The 21699-nt window shown below is 37.0% G+C and overlaps 1 long non-coding RNA gene across 2 annotated transcripts; it reads left to right on the forward strand.

The window, feature by feature from the left end:
* The first annotated feature begins 12412 nt into the window (after window positions 1-12412).
* On the forward strand, window positions 12413-20925 carry LOC128919944 (uncharacterized). 2 transcript variants are annotated; one of them, XR_008470053.1, is made up of 6 exons: window positions 12413-12640; window positions 12707-12853; window positions 12926-13031; window positions 13087-13257; window positions 13370-13514; window positions 20755-20925. It is a non-coding gene; the product is annotated as an uncharacterized LOC128919944 (long non-coding RNA). The 2 variants fall into 2 exon arrangements; XR_008470052.1 differs by lacking the exon at window positions 20755-20925 and having other exon boundaries at window positions 13370-13887.
* Window positions 20926-21699: the final 774 nt, after the last annotated feature.

The raw sequence follows: 21699 nt of genomic DNA on the forward strand, positions 1-21699 counted from the left end.
ACCTGAACGTTGGCAACCAACAGAAAATATTGCGCACGTTTTTTTTCGCGCAAAGCGAGTGCATGACAAGCGGAATTAAATATTGAACAGCAAAAAAGTGCAATCACACATAAGTGTTTTTTTCGCATCCAGCTGAGTTTTTGTTAAAGTTTAAATATAATAAAATAAAATAAAATATATAAACACGGTTGAGTGTGTAAGGTGTGTGTGTGCGATGAATGTAGGTGGCTAAAAAAATTAATGCTGAAAATTCGCAAAAGTCAAAGTGCGCGCAATACAAACGCACCAACTCACACATACATAAAAACGCAGCTCACACACAGGCACATATAAATATAGTATATGAAAAACACACTTGCGCAGCGGCAAACAAAACAACGAATGTGAGTAATGCGACAGTGAAACTCAACAAAAAAGCGAATGCAATGAAAAAACGCACACAAAAAGCACATGAGTGTACGTAGGTAAGTATATACTATATAGATATATGTACATATGTATACATAAATTATTTTTGGGTGTGGGTGGACATTGTGCGCAAACAGCGTCAACAAATGAAATAAACAACAATGACAACAACAACAACAATAGCAACAACTGGCAGAGCCGTTAACGCAAACGCAGCCGCCTTTCGAAGCTTTCAAGTCACAATCAAGGCAGCGCACAGCATGGCGCGCAGCAGCAGCAGCAGCAATTGTAAGTAAGCGTTGAATTTAGTCATTTGGCGCGACGCGACCCGATTTCATCACAGCGCGCTGACAGTGTACACTGTGCGACAGTGTTGCCATTGCGACACCAGCAGCAACAAAGGCGGCGGTGTGGTGTGCGACACACAACGACGCATTTCCAGCGAATTCATTGTGAACAAAGAATAATAATAACAAGAGGAAATAAATAAAAATATATAAAAATTTAAAAATATTAACCAAACAAATATGGAAGGACTACGTTCGGTGGATCAGCCCTATATATACATACATATATGCCTTTAATGCGATAACACTCAATCAAATCATTGCTTTGAAAGCAACAACACATGTTAAACGATCTCACATGTTCTACGACATAGAGCCAATCGAAACTGAAAATCACTAAACGGATTATATTAGTAGTAGCGGAAGGTCCGAACAACATACCTAAGGCAACTGGGAGTTCTTAAACATTATATTAGAAATATCTCTAATCTAATGAATGTACAGAACCAATTTGATATTTGATCTAAAGAAGAAGATGCCAATTAATTTCATTAAGATATCTTGGATATTGGCCGATATTCTAAGTATAAGGTCAGACATAGTACTGAAGTTCTCATATTCGGTATTTGGGGGTTTTGAGCCCGATTTTTACGATTTTCTGATGAGACTTGTAACACTTTAAAAACACCATTTGTGCTAAGTTTAGATGACAGAGTAGGGCGTAGTTATTATTCGATTTAACTGATTTTTTTACAAATTGGTCAATATAGTTTCATGAGTTTGTGAATTAAACTGAATTAGTCACAGAGTACCCTCTCTATTGTGGCTTATTTATAGCACCTTATAATTTTTCGAATAACGGCATTTTGTTGACAATTGTCAGATTTCGGCAAACATATCCTCAGAATGTTCAAGTTTATTAAAATATCAAAAATTGTTGACATATTACTGCTTTCCCGGGCGGACGGACGAACGGACGAACTGACACACGGGATCAAGCCGAGCGAGACTATAAAGGTTAGGTTAGAGTGGTAGGCCAATGAGTCGCATATAGACCAATTTTGGTCCTTTGCGATACCAGTGCCGTCACGCTGTCCGCGAGTAGTAGTCATTCTTTAAATGCCTGCGCTTGACTCGAATTTTGAAAGCTTTGTGGTTTCACTATCGATACCTCTTCCAGATTGTCATAACGTGTGTGTGTGCAGGACAAGTGTACAAGAAATGCTCCACCGTTTCTCTTGTACCTTGTTCATGACACTGCAGTCTTCTCAAACCGTTAGTCCCATCTTATAGGCGTGTGCCGCCCCAGGTAGTGGCGAATCAGTATTCCAACCAGATTTTCTAAAATATTTTTTCTAAGCAAAAACAGAAAATGCAAACACTACAAGTTGTAAATTAAAAACAAATTATTACAACAAACACGCACTTGCTCAGTCACACACTTCACGTGTTTTTTGTTGTTGCAACGCAATGCGTCATGTGCGCCGAAATAACGCAGTGCGGGTCAGAGTAGTGTGCTCATTCACAATCGTTGCCACACTGTGTAACAACAGTCTTATTCAGTACTCTATCGAGTGATTACAGCTAGTTAACGGCTCGCATGACGACTTCTTGGCTTTGTCGTTGACTGGCCCAACTATTAGCCGCTGAGTTATGGACGTTTGGCGCTTTAAAGACGCTACGAAAGTGTTCTGCATACCAGCTTAATGTCGGTGGCACAATTATTTGCTGCGCATAGCTCTACCATGTCGGCATATTACCATACATATACATATGTAAATATAAATGTATGTATGTGTGTCTGCATGAAAGCACGCAATCACGCACGGCCGCATCACGCAATCTTTACTTGCTTACAGTCGGCCATAGTTGCCACACTCAGGCATACAGTGCATTAGTCGCACTCGGTGGGCGGACGATTAAGGCCAAGTTAACGTGTGTACATATGTGAGATTTCATTGCTGGATCGATAACTGTCCTCGCCAGAAAAAACGTAAAATATGCTAAAATGATTTAAAAACAAAAAATACAGTGAAACCTCGATATTTTCAGCTCTATAAAAGCGTTGAGCTATGTACCTACGTTTTTTGTTGCTCTATTGTGAATGATTGCAACATTTGCTTATACTATGTTCAAAAAGGGCACGTAGCTGAAGCAATTAAGGTTTAAAGTGACTCAATTTGTCGCAGAATCACTCTTGCCAGCAGGTGATACTATGGACTAAGTAGGCAATTGAAAAGTAAAGTCCGCTCTCGACGAACAAAAACCAAACTCTACAAGTCTCTCATCATTCCCGTCCTACTTTACGGTGAAGAATCGTGGACGATGTCAACATCCGATGAGACGGCACTAGGAGTTTTCGAGAGAAAGGTTTTGCGGAAGATTTATGGTCCCTTAAACATTGGCAACGGCGAATATCGCAGACGATGGAACGATGAGCTGTATATATTATTCGACGACATTGACATAGTTAGCGAATAAAAAGACAGCGGCTACGCTGTCTAGGTCATGTTGTCCGAATGGACGAAAACACTCTAGCTCTGAAAGTGTTCGATGCAGTACCTGCCGGAGGAAGCCGAGGAAGGGGAAGGCCTCCACTCCGTTGGAGGGACCAGGTGGAGAGCGACCTGGTTACACTTGGAATCTCCTACTGGCGCCGAACAGCGAAGGAAAGATATAAGTAGCACGCTCTCATCGTTTCGGCTATAACCGGCTAAACGATTCAACGTCAATTACATATATATGTACATACTTTTTGTAGAGTAAAATCTATTTTTATTAGTTATTCTTTTCACACACTTAATAAACCAGATCCAAAAACCTGGTGCCTAAATAGCCACATTTTAATTATTATATTGTATAGCTTCGGGGCATTGACGCTACTCGTCGAAGATGTTCACATTAGAAAGTTGGAAGAATTCAATATTCAACCGAGATTTATTTATTCAAACATTTCTACTTGTGAATACTTATAAAATCTCAATCAAATCAATATCTTTCATTTAAGATCGGTATTTCCTATCTTTAAGTAGTCTGTTTACCGAACCTTTCCGAAGTAAAATAAGGAATTGGTCCAAATTGATAAGATAGTTATACATAGTGTCAATTTCTTATCATTCCAAGACTGATTTTCTCTCGATATATTTCCTCATCAGCGACAAACATGTTAGTATCATCAAATCATTTTAATAGTTAATGTTTCGCATACATGCTACAACTTAAATATTTCAATATGCATACCGAACACTTTCAAATTTATAACGGACGCTACTTGCCGGAATAATCAGTACAGATTAAACGCGAGCGTACGCAGAAAGACCGTTAGTTTAAATTTAAATCCAACACTACAAGGATATCCTTGGTTTGGCGCGCATTGTCCTCGATGCTTGGTCGCTTGGCTCTTAGCCTACCCTATGGATTGCCGGTCTGCATGGTAAAATACGCTTCTCTGTGTCTCTGTATGCGAGCGTGTGTTTCATTTTCTCTCTATAAATGTGCTATAAATGCGCCAAACTGTGTCTGGGTGTGTGTGCGCTGTGCTTGTATGCGATATCCTTCACCTCTAGTGCGCCGAGTTGGCTGTGAGCTGCTGAATGTCTGTGGTAATATGGCTAACGTAGTTGTTGTTGCTGTTATACCAAGTTACTGTGTTGTATGTGTGTCATCATACGTAGTCATTCTGCTGATATTGGAATTCCTCGCACACATGTATATCTATCTATCTTTATATACACTCAAACAATAATGACTAAGTCAGCGTCACCGATGTTTATAGCACTAACAACAATAATAACGCAAATTTCAGTATATTCCACCATCGCTTGTTGTATTTGTAGTTTACAGCTGCAGCAATGTGGAGGCATAACTGTGTAATCATCAACCAATGTAGAATATATATGTATGTGTGTGTTATGTACATATGTAAGTATATAGCCAGCAGAGCTGAAGGGCGGCAAGTAGAAGAGATTTACAGGGTTCAACATATTATAATAGTAACTGTCTACAACATGCCTAGTGGTGAATCGAACACAAAAACTGGTATAATTTAACAGACTGGCATAATAAAAAGTGAGAAAAAATAACAGAGCTGAAAATTAATAAGGAGAGTATCAAAACTGGTTAGTCTTATAAATCATTTTTTGGTGTAAGTAAAAAAATATAAACACCACCCAATAGAGCATAAGCTGGGCTTTTATCGCCAATATGCCTAAACGAGGACTTACGAGCTTTTGATTCCCACAATGGTTACAAGCATTCAGGCTATCTCGACTCTTGCATCATCCTTTTGTCCCTGAGCTGAGTTTGTAAAAGAGTCGACATCTACTAATATCGCTGGATCCAAGCCCTTCTAAAGTATTAAATGTTGGCTTTTTCCGGTAAAGTATGCGAATGCCAAGTAAGGTTCAGAGAAAAAGTTGAGTTGATAAGAGAGTATAATAGTTTTGTTCACATATCGGTTGTTTGTAACACCCAGAAATATGCAGAGGAAATATTTTTCTTCTACTAATATGTCTCCGTGCCAAAAATTAGTGAAATTGGGTCATAACTTCCCCTATCTCCCATATACTTAATATTAGGGATTTCAAACTTTCAATGGACTTTATAGCATATATATATATATGCCGAATATGTGAGTCAAATTGTTTGTTATATATAAAATGTTCGGTGACACCCGAACTTAGCCCTTCCTTACTTGTTTTGGATTGTATTTGTTCATAGACTCAAGACACTGAAAAAAGTTTGGTTTCTCTCATATCTAATTTATCGATAAGGAATTTTGTGAGCTTTTTTTGGGGTTCAAGTCCAAAAATGTGAACACTTTAAACTTGGTGGATCAACTTTGCAGAGTTTTCTTCGAAGAGTTGCCGTTCTCAACGAAAAATTTTGATAGTACAATCTTAGTATACATATAAAATACATATATTTCCGGTATTAACTTCTGTTCGCTAAATATTTTTAGGCTCAAGATTATACAATTCACGCATGTGCTGTCGATATCAGTGCTATAAATATCTATTTCGAGTTGTGATCTTTGAAACTATCTGAATGAATACCGGCCTTTTTTTATATTTCGAGATAGTTGTCATTGCACCCTATATGTTTATTTATGTACAACACATACATACATTGGTGGCATTTACTACAATTCTACATAATAGCACACAAACTCTCTCCGCCATATATTCATATGTATATAAAACTTAATAATGAGAAGAATACATGTACTTGTATAAAAGCTTCGTACACATTAAGGTATTCCATAATTCAAAATTATATATAATAAAATGTGAGAAAGAGAGAACAAAGCCTTCCAATTGGATACTGGATATTTTTCGTAGAGGAATAACAATATCACCACATAAATATTGTCCATATAATTTTGTGGAGTAGTCTTAGTCTTTTTCGAAATAAATATGAGTATGTTCCGATTATATAGAACCGACTGTCGTAGGAACAGAAATGCTGAGGTTACTAAAGATCGATTCTAAAAGTATTTCTAGCACTCATAATGCAAAACAGCTTCCGTAAAGTAGCGTACCACCCTTATAAAGATGTATGGTATATTTTTCATTTATTTTGTCTATTTCATGCCGCTTCTTTCTTGCACTAGGCGACTAAGTATGTATAAGACTAAAATGAAAGTATATACATTCCTATATATGCATTTACAACCCTCACCCATACAGCAAATATTAAAAACAAAAACAACAACGTAGAAAAAGATAATCCACCACTGTTATAGTGTCAACTACAAACACCCTTTATCATATGCCACCCACCAACCAGACAACCCAAAAGCTCACCCAGCGATCAATTCGACCTAGTATTCGCAAAGCAAATCTTTACAGATATGTAGTAAATATACATATATCGTATGTACTAATGTACGTACATAAGTTGATTTCATTTATATGTTCAAGTATTTTCATAACCCTATAGGAAAAAATTAGGCTATAGCGTAGAAGCTTTAAGCTATTTACGGTTATTGAAGCTTTGTGGTAAGTTAGGGTGTCAAATATAATATATATAATTAGATGTTTTCGTATGGTTGAAATTATTCTATATTTCTTCGTTAGCAAAAGATCTATAAAGAATATATATAATTGGCCTCAAATAAAAAAGAAGGGTTATACTATTTCTGACTGTCCTCTTAATAAATACGTACTTATGAGAGAAACTTTAGATTTTAGCCAAATTGTCAGAGAGATGTGACATTACAAGAAATTGGCACGAACGAGATCTAGTCGAGGTAGGTCAAAGGTTAAAACGTTTGGTAGTTCGGCATTAATATAATACTTTACCTGTTTTCAATACCAGCACAAAAACGCGGTCTGTGAGAGTCTCGACTTGAACGAATCTTCTTCTTTCCTGTTTTAGTTGAGTAGATTAGATAAACGGATTTATTTCCATCGTCGAACTTACTATAAGCTATAGATATTGTCTGAGAATCTGTCAACCTGTATACATATATTTTGGAACTATTATCACTCTAACGTTCTCGGTCTCTCTTTATCTAGCACCAAAGATCTATCTATCTCATTATTATTTGTAGTTCTAATTTGTAGATCATTCCTTAGTATAAATTGTGCCACGGAAATCAATTTTGTATTCTTCTAATAGTTTTCTACGCGGTATACGACTATAAACAAATTTTTTCTAGCACTTACACCTACACGCCCATATACATACATATATTATTCAACACATCCAACGCACTCCAAAGCAATGTGGGCGCATTTGTGAATCATTTCTACGGCCATGATAACTACGCAGTCAGTCCTGCAGGCAGAAAGACAGACACGCGGGCTGAGAGAAACAGTGTTGAGCAAGGATAACGGTTCAGCTCACCACCCGTGCCGCACAAGTGGGTTGCTAACGACATTGTGGCCCACAGAATCCCACAGCAATTGAAGGCTATGGTGGTGAGTAGCTTGCAGGCAGACGAGCAGATAGGTAGTTAGTCAGTTTTAACCCCCAATACCTTCACTCCGAATGATAGTATGATAGAAGCTGTGCTGAACCAACAAGTACTGAAATAATAAACTCACACCGAACGCACTTGGAATTAGGAAGCGAGTAGAGACTGGCAGGATGACAAAAAAGAGATGGGCTTTATTGACGCGCACACAAGCTTACAAATGTAGAAGTGGCGTAAAAGCACAAGTTTACATCAAGAATATTCTATTGAACCAAGCGGGAAATGAGACCATATTAGACAGATACGGGCTTTGAATTTCGTCATTTTAAGAATCCAAGGTTTTAGAGAGCTTTGAACGCATCTCAGCAGATGAAATTATTTTTAACACGAAAAAGCTGTTATAAAAGCTCACCAGCTTCTCTCAAATGGCTTAAAACTGACGGATTCTTCATTAATAGTTTAACATATAAATGCATGACGAAAATTCCAGCGTATTTTGGAGAATTCCTAAATATGTTTAGTCGGCTCTAAAATAAATACTATTATTTTATAGCTTTCAAAATGTATCCACAAGGTTGATGATTGACATTGCAAATTTTTCAACTTATGTATGGTATACTCGAATGTTCTCTTTGCCTGCTAAAGCTTTTAAAATTACTAGTTTTTAAACCCTCTCTAAATGCGTGCTAAATGTTTAGAGACAATTTCTCATAGCGAAAGTGATTCGGAAGGTTGATTTTGGCCGACAAGAGATAAACGCCTTTAGAAGTTTATGTAATTTTAGAGGTGGAAACCTAAAGACCTTCCCGGTGGTAGTCATGCACTTAACTGGCAAAGTTCAGGAAGCTCCAAGATGTAAATCAAGCCCATTATTAGAGTCACTCTCTGCTGTGCTTCGTTGGTTTGGACTCATCCCAAGAAGTCAGTTTCCTACTTGGTTCTTAAACAATGCTCTAATATTTTTGAGCTTTCAAATAAAAGCGGCAAGACAGATGAAAGGAAGATTGCGACGCAACGATTATACAAACATTCGCATGGGCCACTAACACACCACCAGCACCAGTCTTTATGGAACGACAAAGGGGCTGAGAAAAACCGAAGGAAGAACATACATATTCGACTATAGAAAATAGCAGAATATACAGACCCAATTGCGGAGCGTCAACGACGACGACGAGCTCTGGATATGAAACAAGGAAACAACAGAAGCAAAAAATAATGAAGCAACCGTTGAAGCAGTCTGAATTCAGGAATAACCACAACAGGCTGTGAGCAGACTGAGCGTAAAGTACCAGCCAGCTAGCTGGATGACGATAGCAACAGCAATCAGAAGGACTCAGGACTCAACGAAGAATGCGTAACAAACGACGAAGCTTCGTACATAAGTTTAGATATGTATGAATAGCATAGGGAAGTTGGCTGCTGGTTTTAATATGACGGTAGTGAAATAAGAGTACGCATTAAACTTAAGAAGGTGTAGCAGTAGCAAGAGTGTGCTGTTGGTAGAATGTTCAGAATTACGACATGAATAAAAACGAAGTGTGCTATGTGTTAGCGAACGAACGGGGAGGGTAACGTATGCGACGAGAATGAATAGTAATGCCAAAGTAAAGAGTATAAGGATGGCACAGGAAAATATTCTCGTTGCATTTGTGGCATTAAAGACGAACAAAATAACGAACAGCATGGTAAGGACGGTTGTTAGATACTCAAATGGGTGCGTTCCAGAAAAAAACCTGTGTTTATTTTACAAATAAGTGTTTTTTGTAAAAGTCTGACACAAGTGCGATGGATGAAGAAACAAGGGTGTATAAAATTTCTTAATACCCGAAATCCTACACAAAATCAATTGTTCCTATTTCTCTAACCCTTAGTCTTTACAGGGCTTGAATAACATGTTTATAAACATCTTCAAGATACCATTTCGAGTTTGAAAAGGATTTTGAACTTGATCTTTAGAATAATTTTGTAAAACTTTTTAGAGAATTTTATTCGAAACTGATTTCATTTAGACTTATGTGCCTTGCTGACCGTCCGATTATCCCTGGAAGAGATGATTCGAGTGAGATGTATTGACAGTATGTGCTAAGGAGTCGAAACTCCAAAACGAAGAGAATTCTAACGTAAATGACCATAATCGGAGAAATGTTACGCCATTAAACGGTATTGTAAGGACTTTTTTCTAGTTTTTTTAAAGAAATTGGGAATGCAATTTTTGGAAAATGCCACGCCCACTAAGAGGAAAATTGTATGAAAGGAACTATTTGAGGTATAACGGGACTGAACCCCAAAAACTTAATTAATGATAATTTTCAGACGATAAATCTCAGAAAATTCACCACCTCTTTGAAGGCAGTTTTAGACCCGTAGAACCCTAAATTTATGCAACATATTAGAGCACATGCATCGAATAAAGAGAAGTTCGCTTAACTATCTAGGGAATGGCATTAACGTCATATTTGTATTTTATATATATTTGCTATTGAATTTCTTGCGGAAAAAGTCCCGTTAACTTTGGAATGCACCCGTAGTTTGCTCGTTATACCTCGTCGTCGTACCCTGCACAACTGTCTAACCAAAAAACCAAACAAACATCCATTCGCACGCCCGAAAAGCAGTGACTTGGTATGCCCTAAGAGTTGGGACGCTGTAGATTCAGTCTTTGTCGAATGTCGGTCGGTGCACACATCCATACAAATTAGTATATTGCGAACGTTGCTGGGGTGTGTTGGCGGTGAAACCATTGCTTCAGCTGTTGCTGTTGCTGCCTGACTGGCAGGCTGCTGATGCCGGATAGTGATGCTGTCGACCTCACTTGCTGCACCATAATTTAGCTCACTACTTAAGACTCAACGTAAGCATCAGCTTGTTTGCTTTTTTTCCTTTTCTTGTTATTTCTCATTTCATTTTGTGTTTCGGTCGGCGTCTTTTTTTGCTTTCTACAACCACTACAGCCTGGCATAACCTCGAAGTGGGTGGTGATACGGTTTTGCGTAAATATGTATGAGTGTGTGTGTGTATGAGTCTCCGTATATCTTTCGCCTTTCCTACGCTTAGGGTTCAGTCGTTCGTTCGAGCGTTCTTTCGAGCCACACAACGTGGTAAATGCGTAGAAACGTTGTTGTTATAACAAGCGTGAGGGACGGGTGAAAGCAGCTCGAATATAATACCAAAAAACGGTAAAATGTACGATGGGAAAACAAAAATTAGAACTTGTACTCGTAGAGGGTGGCAATGTTGATTAAATTTCTTCTTACATCCAGTAAGGTGCTGTACAACAACAATAAAAGCAAAAAAAGAAAAAGCTAACGTTTCGAGTTGTGAGACCATGAGATCAACAAGCACTACTGCGCTTAAATGAAACGAATGAAATGGAAGTACTAGCAGCAGTAACAGCAACAACACAGATAATAACTAGAGAAATTGTGAAAGCTCGAATATGAAGAAGCATAAGAAGAAGCAGAAAACCATAGAACATGGATCCTATCAGTTGATGATAAACACTGCACATTCTCCAAGAATGAAATTTGTACAATCAAACCGCCATAGCGGGACCCGGCAACGAGTGGTATTTCTAAAGCACACAAGCACACCTAAAGCTCTCAAGCATGGTTCTACGTTCACTGGTGCGTTCGCTGAAGTACTGTAGCGGATTATTAATAGAAAATAACGTTGAAGCATTTGCAGAACTAACTCCATGTTGTAAGATAACGCACATTGGAATGCGTACTCATACACCTATCTTCACGAAACCAAGACACAAAGCATTTGCTGAACACACACGCGGTGAGTAGTCGCCGCACACATTAATTTGTGCGAAAGCTCGCAAATGGCGCGTAAATCGCAGATCGCACACGAATCCACACACACATATGTATGTACAGAGATTCTGTTGGTTTTGGGCACAAAGAAAGTGAAACTTTAATTCGATTTAAGCTGTTGTACGTCAAAGTACTGAGGATTTCAGGTGCAATATTCGGCCGTGCTTTGCACTGCAAATTGGCATAGTAATGTTCGAAAATCATAACGGCTATATTCATTGTGTAAAATTTAGTTAATTGTGACAGCTCTTAGGTTAAAGGGCTTGGACAATGATTTTATCTTTATCTTTAACCCTTTACACGATGGTATATTGCATAAGAATCCCTTTTTCTGCTCTCACAACCAACCAAATTCAAAAAGTTAGGTGTTATTTTAAAGGTGGTGACAGACCCTGCACGATTATAATAAGAATTAATTATAATCAAGAAGATTAGTTTGTCGTAATGCATTAATATTAGAGTTAATCCTTAGTTATTATGAACTCAGAGTGCTTTCTACTACGACACTATTGTGAATAGTTCCGAACTGAATTTTTAAATACAATTATCTCGCAATTTGGCGCCAATTAGAAATACCAAGATAAACTAGGGCGCTGATATTTCTAAAGGAATCTAGGTCTTCCTCTTCCTCTGCTTCCACCAGCGAGTACTGCATTGAATACTTTCTAACCTGGAGTGCTTTCGTCCATTCGAACAACATGACCAAGTCAGCGTAGCTTCTGCTTCATAAAGTAGAATGAAAATAATAAACATTATCTAGAGTTTGGTTTTGGTTCGTAGAGAGAGGACTTTACTTTTCAATTGCCTACACTGAAAAAAAACCCCGCAGTTAAATCAAATACTTTTTGCAGTTAAAGTACAGTAAAACAAAAGTATTTGTTTCAACAGCAAAACTCTTGACGGAAATACTTTGCTCTTGATTCAAATACTTTTTTTAAATGCGGCACTTTTGAATCAAAAGCGGATGTGCTTTTAAAAATCATCTTATTAAAATCTAATATAAAAATAGTTGTTTTAAAGGTTTCGTATTTAATTTTCTTTGATTACAGTTTTTTAAATGTAAAAGTATTTGTCACAACCATTTCGCATTTAATTTTACTGTTTCTCCATACGATGACAGAGAAGTTGACGCTTACATTTTTCCATCGATCATTCTAACAGAAACACGTGTTGCGTGCGCAAATACTTTAATTTGGGTTTTATAGGTAAATATATGTGCTGAAAGTATTAATTTAAGTGAAAGTGATTACTTCAAGACATTTCGCGTTTAGTGAAGCTGCGCAAAAGGAGCTTACATAGTTTGCATTTGCATTAGTGTGCCTGCCGCATCGCCCGCTGCTTACGGAGGCTGTTTAAAAGGGACTTCCACAGATTTTTTTTATATAAAAGACGACATTTGCGAAAAGTCTACTCTGCAGGTATGTTATGGTTTATATACACATTTATTTCAACAAAAATATGTGTTTAAAAACAATTTTTGTGCATTTTAGTTTACGCTATGAGTGAGGAGTTGATACCATCAACTGTGCTGTTGTTATTTGCCGAGCAATGTCCGTTGGGAGATGGGTCCCCTACAACGGAAAATGTCGACAATGAGTCCGTAGTAATTATGGATAGTGATGAACATTTAATTAATTTATTGTGTTCGTAGGATTTGTCGTCAAATGCATTGATACAGTTCAATAGATGTGGTTTAAAGAGTGTAGCAATTTTGCAGATGATCCATTCCCACGACATTGACGAAATTTTTAATGCCAGAGAACTAATTGCGGACAAAATTAAGTTCCGGTACAACTTGCAAAAATGGCGTTTAGAAAATAATGTAAGCAAATCATTTGAAAAATTTGGCGTAACTTCCGTTTAAATTTTCACATTGAGGGTTTCGCACACATTTATAACACGCTTATAAATTATTTATATTAATGTCTTTCTAGTTCGATATGCTCACGTGCTGCAGTGGTGATAGAACTATAACAAACCTTTCATCCATTCGAAGCTGGCTGAGCTCTGCAAGCACACCTTCAACATCCCCAAACAACGAACCCAACGTCGAAGAGGTTTTAAAAGAAACAGTAGCAGGTAACGACATAATAAAGAAGTACGAAAACTGTGGTTGCCTCCAAGAAAGTGACCAATCTGCAATAGTTCGCATTATTGTGGATAATTACTTAATACATGATATTAAAATAACCCCGATCACCATGAAAACTGTTGCCGAACAGATTGTCAAACTGTTTTCTAAAGAACAAGAATCGGTGTATTACGTACCCAGGACAAACAAATTACTCGAAGATTCGCAAAGTGTACGTAATAAAGATAGTTATTCAAAGGAATTGAAATGTTGTAGCAAAGAACTAAATTCGGTCAAAGAAAATTCTATTTGGAACAGCCTATCTTATTTTCATGTCACAGACAATAGGGCTTGTGATTTAATGCACGACATATTTTTAGGAGTCGCTCGATATAATATTCCAAAAGTTCTAGATTATTTCATATATCAGAAGAAATATTTTTCTTTGGAAGCGTTTAACTATAGAAAACAATTATTTGCTTTTGATCCATCTCTCGTCAAAAGTTTAAGTAATCCTTTAACGAAGGCTCAAATTAAGACTAACAATATTAAAATGAACGCTTCTGAAATGAGGGTATTTGGGCACGTTTCTAATGCAAAAAGTATTTGTGGCAAATGCAGAATACTTTGGTTTTACTAGTTTTTTTTTTCAGAGTACTCAGTCCAAATTAGCGCTTGTTGTCAAGAGTGATTCTGCGTTGATTTTCGATGCTCACATTGTTGGTGTTGTTGTTGCTGATTCTAAGTTCGACGAAATTTTCTACAACCTCAACGTTATGGCTGTAAACAGTGACATGCTGACTGTTTGTTTGATGACAGGAGATATTTCGTTTTGTCCTTGAAATTTAAATAACATTACTTTGGGTTGCTATTTCTCTTTGATATTTCGTAGCCGAAACTACAACAGAACTAAGTGGTGCAGATTATCGTTCTAAAATAAAGTCATTTTATTAAGTGGCTGTATTATTACGTTCAGCAAATTCTATGAAATAAATACAACCCTTTTTATAGAGTAATGACCATAAAATGCTTACAAAATTATTTGGTTTAAGTATTTATGTCAATTGGTGCACTTTCCATAAGTTTATAATAAATTGGGTACTTCTACTTAGTGAATCTATAGACTGCACTATAGGAAATTGTTGCAGATGAAAAATTTAAAGAATATAGATAAGTTCTTAAAAATTTTTAAAGGATTAGAACGTTTCGTAGAGAAAAGTATGTTTTATTCATAACATATACATGCTGAAGTGGGTACAAGTGAAATGCAGTAGATATTAGAGAGAAATAACATATCTATCCATTCTCTAAATCTACATATATAAAGTACCAGATATTAAGATCTCTTACGGATCTTCAATGAATAGCCTAATTTATTTCATCAAGATCTTTCGTTTCATATCAAAAGACGCCGCTTGACTTGGGCTGACAATGGATTCGTTCTTTTCGGATTCACTACAGATATTTACAACTAAGAGACTGATAGATTCAATGGTAGATATAATTTTGATAATCTTTTTTGTTAGAGCGGTTCTAACATGGATCTAATGTCGAGTTCTAATCCTTCCTGTTCATTGGTATACATAGTTTAGAGCATCAGTCTCTGCAATCTAGCTCTTTTATAATAATCACAACTGATATTTGCTTTGCTTCAAAATCCTCAAAAGCTTTTATTCAGCTATTTCCTACAGGGCTATTACTACATCGGTACACACATATGCTTGCAGTGCTTAAATATGCACAATTGTGCCTTTAATGAAATATACCAACCATAGAGCGTCGAAAAAATATGAACATGTGCACAATTTTCGGCAAATGCACAAACATGAAAGAAATTTCGGTATTCAAAAGGGAGAGTAAAATGTTATTGCGTCGCAGGGTTAACCAAAATTCAGCACTTGCATTCACGCACAGCGGTGTATCGTGTATATACATATGTATTTGTTGTTATCTGAAGATTTAAGGGTTGCATCGCAGGGAGAACGCAGTGTGACAAAGCGAAAATCTGCAGACTGCGCCCAAAAGTCGGCAACAAGTCGTTCAGCAGACAATCACGCACACATACATGCACTCGTAAGTGTGTAAAGTCCAGTTTTGGCTTTGGTGAGTCATTAATCACGAACGCCAAATATTGTAGCCAACTCAGTGGCGTTGCCAAATAAGGGACAGTTGTGCTGATGAACGTGGTGCATAGCGGTGGGCTGCAGCGATGATACTGGTGCAGAGATGAGTAGGTGGAGTGATGCATAAAATGGCACAAAGCAAAATTCGAAGTTCACGCTTGAAGACACGTGCTGGTGTACATAGTACATATATGTTGTTAGTAATATATAATAAATACACATATGTAGGTTTGTAGGTGTTTTCATAACTGACCACTTTGTGCTCACTAAATGGAATAAAATATTGGGAATTGAGGTAAATAGAGTATTCTAAGTTCTTGAAAAGTGTGCTCACGAGTGGTGGAATAGGTACAAGGTACTCTATTTTCTTCAATTAAAAAAGTTTCTTTAAATTTTTAGAGTGATAAATCGTTCCAGCTGGAAATGTCATTGGTTTAACTCCGAATAACGAAATATATATTTTCTTTGCTTGACAAATGTTGGGAAATGTTTCAAGTTTCTTTCCACAAGCAAGGCCGCAATTTGAATTTTTTTAACTCGTGAGGCACACCACTTCAAATCCAAATTTTTTCGTCTCGAAGTCCAATTCATTCATCAATTGAATGAACAAACACCGTTGTTTGCTTCTAAATTCAGGAGGTTGCAGCTCGAAGCGGTTGCTTATCTCGACTCGAAGACATTATTCGCACATTTTCATCTAAAACTCTGGTAGAGGAGTTTTTGGTAAAAAAACTAGACAGGAACGAACCACGATTTTAGAGATTGTTGTGCTCTGACACTCATATCAAGTCAAATACGATTTTTTTAAGATTCGGACTCTCAAAAAGTTTCTGCAAAAAAAAAATATTACCTAGGTCTTGGAAAACTAGGTTCTAGTGCGTAATATTGTTTTAGTTTATAACGGTAGTATCTCAACTTTAAAGCAGAACTATACAATATTAACAATTAAATTATTTTATTTATAATATTTATGAAAAATGTTTGAACTAAAAAACCTATAAGATTCACCTTGTTGGAGTATACATATGTATATATACGTATTCACTTGCTACTATTTTAAATTAATTCGGTCAATAAGCCTTCACTTTCAATGATAACCTGTGGCCTACATACATACATACATACTTAAATAAATGTGTAGAAGCTTAGTTCAAGTACGCGTGCTTACGTGCCTGACCTATTTAAATTTCTATGAAATATATGAAAAAAAAACAACTGGGTGAAAATTTGAAGAATTTTCCGCCGTCGGATTTACCAAGCTGAGCAGACAACGGCACACATTCCTTCCCTTTCTCTCGGTGTATATGCAAATATGTACACTTCTATGATTTTCAGGATGTCCTCATGCGTTACCGCATGTCCTTCAATTTCTTGCGAAAAATACATACCTACACACACACCCACGTCCACATACGTATGTGCCCACCTAAGCCTTCGCAGCCGGCGCGCCGAAAATCGTCTGGCATTTCGCGTACGCAAATGCGTTGACTTATATGAGTTCTCCCACTCTTTATTTAACTTTTTTTCGTTTATTGGCAATCGCCAACGCTCGTGACAGCCAAACGAGGCAGCCACTGTGTACGAGTTAGCGCGTATTGAACCTGTCTGGCGATGCAAATGCACCGTATGCTTGTTGCGTAGCCAAAATCTTCATCAATCCTGGCTGTTCCTTGTCTGGCCAGACAACTATGTACCATATACAAGTATACGTATATGTACATATGAGTGCCTATATCTGCGTGTTTAAATGTCGATACCTGTTGGTACCGTTGTGTCAATGTCATGCAACGAAGAATCTCACACAGTTTGCTTACTTATTTTTCTGCTTTCAAATATGAGTAACCAGGTGCATCAGTTATAGTTAAATATATTTATAGAATTAGATATGAATGTTTGTATATATAGACATTGGAAAAGCGAAAATAAAAACAAGTTAGGAAAGGCTAAGTTCGGGTGTAACCGAACATTTTATACTCTCGCAGTTTATTGAAGAAATTTTATTAAGATAACGCACAAATTTACCCATAAATTCGGCATAAAGTTTAATAGAATAACGAAAATCGTCATATATAGATATGAGGGCTGAGGTAATTCCTGAACCGATTTCATTCAATTTCACCAGCAAGGGACACTATATCCAATACTATACGCTCACTTAATTTTGCTAAGGTATATCACATATTAACCAATACATATATGCGTAATAAAGCCCAACGAATTTTTGAAAAACCTATAATTAGGTATATGGGAGCTAGGAGATGTTGTGACCCGATTTTAATAATTTTTGGAACAGAGACACACTATTGGAAGAAAACAATTTCCTCTGAATTACATTTTAGCTGAGGGATTTACCCATATTTTCGGTTAAAATTTAACCTTAGGCGCTGAGTTCAACATGATCGATATCTGGGGCCTTGAAAAGTTATAGTCCGTTTTCGACAATTTTTTCACAAGTGATGCCACTGATCATATACAGTATTTGTGTAAAGTTTTATTTCGCTATCATCATTGGTTCCTAATGTATATATTATAAAGTGAAGGATTCAGATGGAATTCAAAATTGAGTTATAAAGAAAGTAGTCGTGGTTGTGAACCGATTTCATCCATTTTCCACACATGTCATCAGGGTGTCAATAAAATATTATATTATATTATAATTTCATTGAAATCTGTCGAGTAGTTCCTGAGATATGGTTTTTGACCCATAAGTGGGCGATGCCACGCCCATTTTCCAATTAGTAAAAAATCTGAGTGCAGCTTCCTTCTGCTATCATTTCTGTGAAATTATGTGTTTCTGACGTTTCTCGTTAGAACCGTGGAGTAAGGCCGTCGTCGGCAGGTACCCACGTTAATCCCACCGGACGTTTCTCGTTAGTGAGTTAACGTACTTTTAGTCATTTTCAACCTAACTTTTGTATGGGAGGTGGGCGTGGTTATTATCCGATTTCTTTCATTTTTGGACTGTATAAGGAAACAGCTGAAAGAAACGACTGCAGAAAGTTTGGTTTACATAGCTTTATATCTTTGCAAGATATATTCAAAAAACATATTTGGGGGTGGGGTCACACCCACTTTTCTAAAAAAAATGCATTCAAATGTGCCCCTCCCTAATGTGATCATATGTTTCAACTTTTATTTTCATAACTTTATTTATGGCTTAGTTATAGCTCTTTATGGGTTTTTGGTTATCGCCATTTTGTGGGCGTGGCAGTGGTCCGAATCCGCCCATCTTCGAACTTAACCTTCTTACGGTGCCAAGGAACACGTGTTCCAAGTTTCATTAAGATATCTCAATTTTTACTCAAGTTACAGCTTGCACAGACGGACGGACGGACAGACAGACATACGGACTTGAACTTTACTCGTCACCCTGATCACTTTGGTATATATAACCCTATATCTAACTCGTTTAGTTTTAGGACTTACAAACAACCGTTATGTGAACAAAACTATAATACTCTCTTTAGCTACTTTTGTTGCGAGAGATTAATAATATTTACCAAAAATACCAGCATACCAAAGTCTTTAAACTTATTTGTAAGTATGGAAAACCACAACTTCTAAATGAAGATGATATACTCACTTAGTCTGTACACATCGTCTGATATTATTTCTTTGATTAGTAAGCGGCTTTTGAATCTATTTAGAGCCGAGAACCGAGCTCCTTAACCACAAAAGGTCTATAGGTACTAATCAGTACTTGAATTCCTAAAGCGATCATATTGATCGTATCAAAAACATTTTATTCGCGAATATAACAATATGAGCGTTGTCCTATAAATACTTAGTCTATTTGATTTCATAGTCTCCATCATGATAACCATTGACCAAACGATGTTCCAACTTTTACCATCCGTCTCGACGACGTCAAAGAAAAGATGCGTATTCGGGTTACGCGAACCGTTTCAAACACTCCCATGAGAACCTAACGATTGCACTTGTCATTTAGGGTGAGCAAAGACAGCCTATATTTCATGCAGGATATGATCCATGTAGAATTTTAAGATGTCTATTCCCTCAGCTAACTCACCCAGTTGCGATTTGTGAACTGCCAATACGAGATCGTGGTCTTGTTAAAATCTTTTGCCCATTTGAAAGTCGTTAAACAAAATTTTAGCGGTCGAGTGTATACAACAATACAGCGCTTTTTTATTTTCCTGGATCATTCCAAGAATCGAATCACTGACAGATATTCCCCTTTTTTTCTAATGTCGAACATTTTGCTCACGAGTGATGGAATAGGTAAAGGGTAGTCCATCCTCTTCAATTAGAAAATGTAATTTTCTAATTTTGAGAGCGATAAATCTTTGCAGCTGGAAACGAAATAGATACTTTTTTCTATTACCGATAGCAGTGCAGCTACGACTGATCTTTGGTAAGTTCTTCTGGTTCGAGGTAAATCGTGAGAAATTCTGTACTCATCCTCTCTGCATGGTTTCCTTTTCAATATTTACAGACATTTTAACGGTATATTGTCTAATTGGCTTCACGCGGTAAGGTTGTCGCAGTTGCTTGAAAGAAGACCAATTAAAATTGCAATATTTCCTTTTTCATTGTCCCTATTTAATAATTTGAGGTTAAAACACCTTGGACTTTGAGCCGTCCAGGTGAATGATCTTGAATCTAATAAAATCACTTCATCAGATTTATAACCTTTTAAAGCTCTTTGTCGCTATATGATATTCAAGTTTAGGAGTTTTATGGCAACATAAAACACTTATCTTTAAGCATAGAACCCAACATAACCTAATATAGCTGTCATTGAATAAACCTGGTGTATTAATGATATTACATTTCATTTAGCAGAAAGACAGTGTTCACGCTTCTATATATAAAATTCCTGACAACAGAGCAGAGTTCAAATAATTCCAACTGAGAAATGACGAATCGAGACGACTTTTGATTGAGAAGCTAACGAATACCATCTACTACCATCTACCATACTTAGAGTTTTTTCCATATTGTCATCGAAAGAACTATGTGTTCTTCAAATTGTGGGTTAAACTATTTAAGTATTGTAGGTATATTTATGTATATAACTTCTAAGTTTGAATATGCACATACACCTTAAATCGCAACGAACGTATGACAAATAACGAATTTGTTTAAATTTTTATTTATGCAGATTTCCATGACGTAGTCACCGCAGACGAGTCACGGTCGCAGGTTGCTGAGTAAAAGTGTAAAAATATACATATATACATATGTATGTATAAGCTCGATTGCATTGTTCATGCCGCATTTTAGACTAAGCGTTCGACTATGCATGCTATCGACTAAAAAAACCTAAACAATACACAACAACAGCAACAAAAATATGCACAACCGATGATAACGGAATGCATGGAGTCGGACAGAGAACGGCTAGACAACCACCCAGTTGAAGGGTATGACACAGACACAACAACAACACGCATATATACATATGTATGTACATACATAATTATATGGGACCACAGGTGATGTCTGAGGCAGTGAAGCGGCGCAGCAGACCAGGCATGCCCCATGTGATTTATGACATGCAAAAATGCTTCTATAAATACATAATAATGTACATAAGAGTAAATGGATTTTGAATATTTTGCAAACGCTTTGTTGTTATTATTATTGTAGCACTCACTGCTTTATTTGTCTTCCATGCGTGCCAGCATTTGTTGGTATGTCTTGTTTATTTACATTTTTTACGTTTATTCATAGACTAAGGGGGTACTGTAACCCCCTCAAAATGGCATGCCACAAACGCCAAGAAATGGTTGGAGACCTCGCAGTCCATAATATGCTTTGTACGAACAACAATGCTGACGACCTTGAAAATTCCTTATTTTTATTTTTAACACAGACACTTGCACTCAAACATACTCACACACATACATGCGCGTGAAGCGAGCCGTGTCCCCCATTTGCGACACTCCATCAGCGCGCACATTTTTAATGTGTTTATAAAGCGTAGTTAAAATGTGCAAAAACAAACAAGAAGGCAGAGAACACAAGAACACTAGTGAATAAGGCAGGTCCGTACCGACGACTGTGCCATCCATCATTAGTCAATGCGTCGTTTAAGTTGTGCTTT

Source organism: Zeugodacus cucurbitae, chromosome 2 (assembly GCF_028554725.1).
Source record: "Zeugodacus cucurbitae isolate PBARC_wt_2022May chromosome 2, idZeuCucr1.2, whole genome shotgun sequence".
Taxonomy (NCBI): domain Eukaryota; kingdom Metazoa; phylum Arthropoda; class Insecta; order Diptera; family Tephritidae; genus Zeugodacus; species Zeugodacus cucurbitae.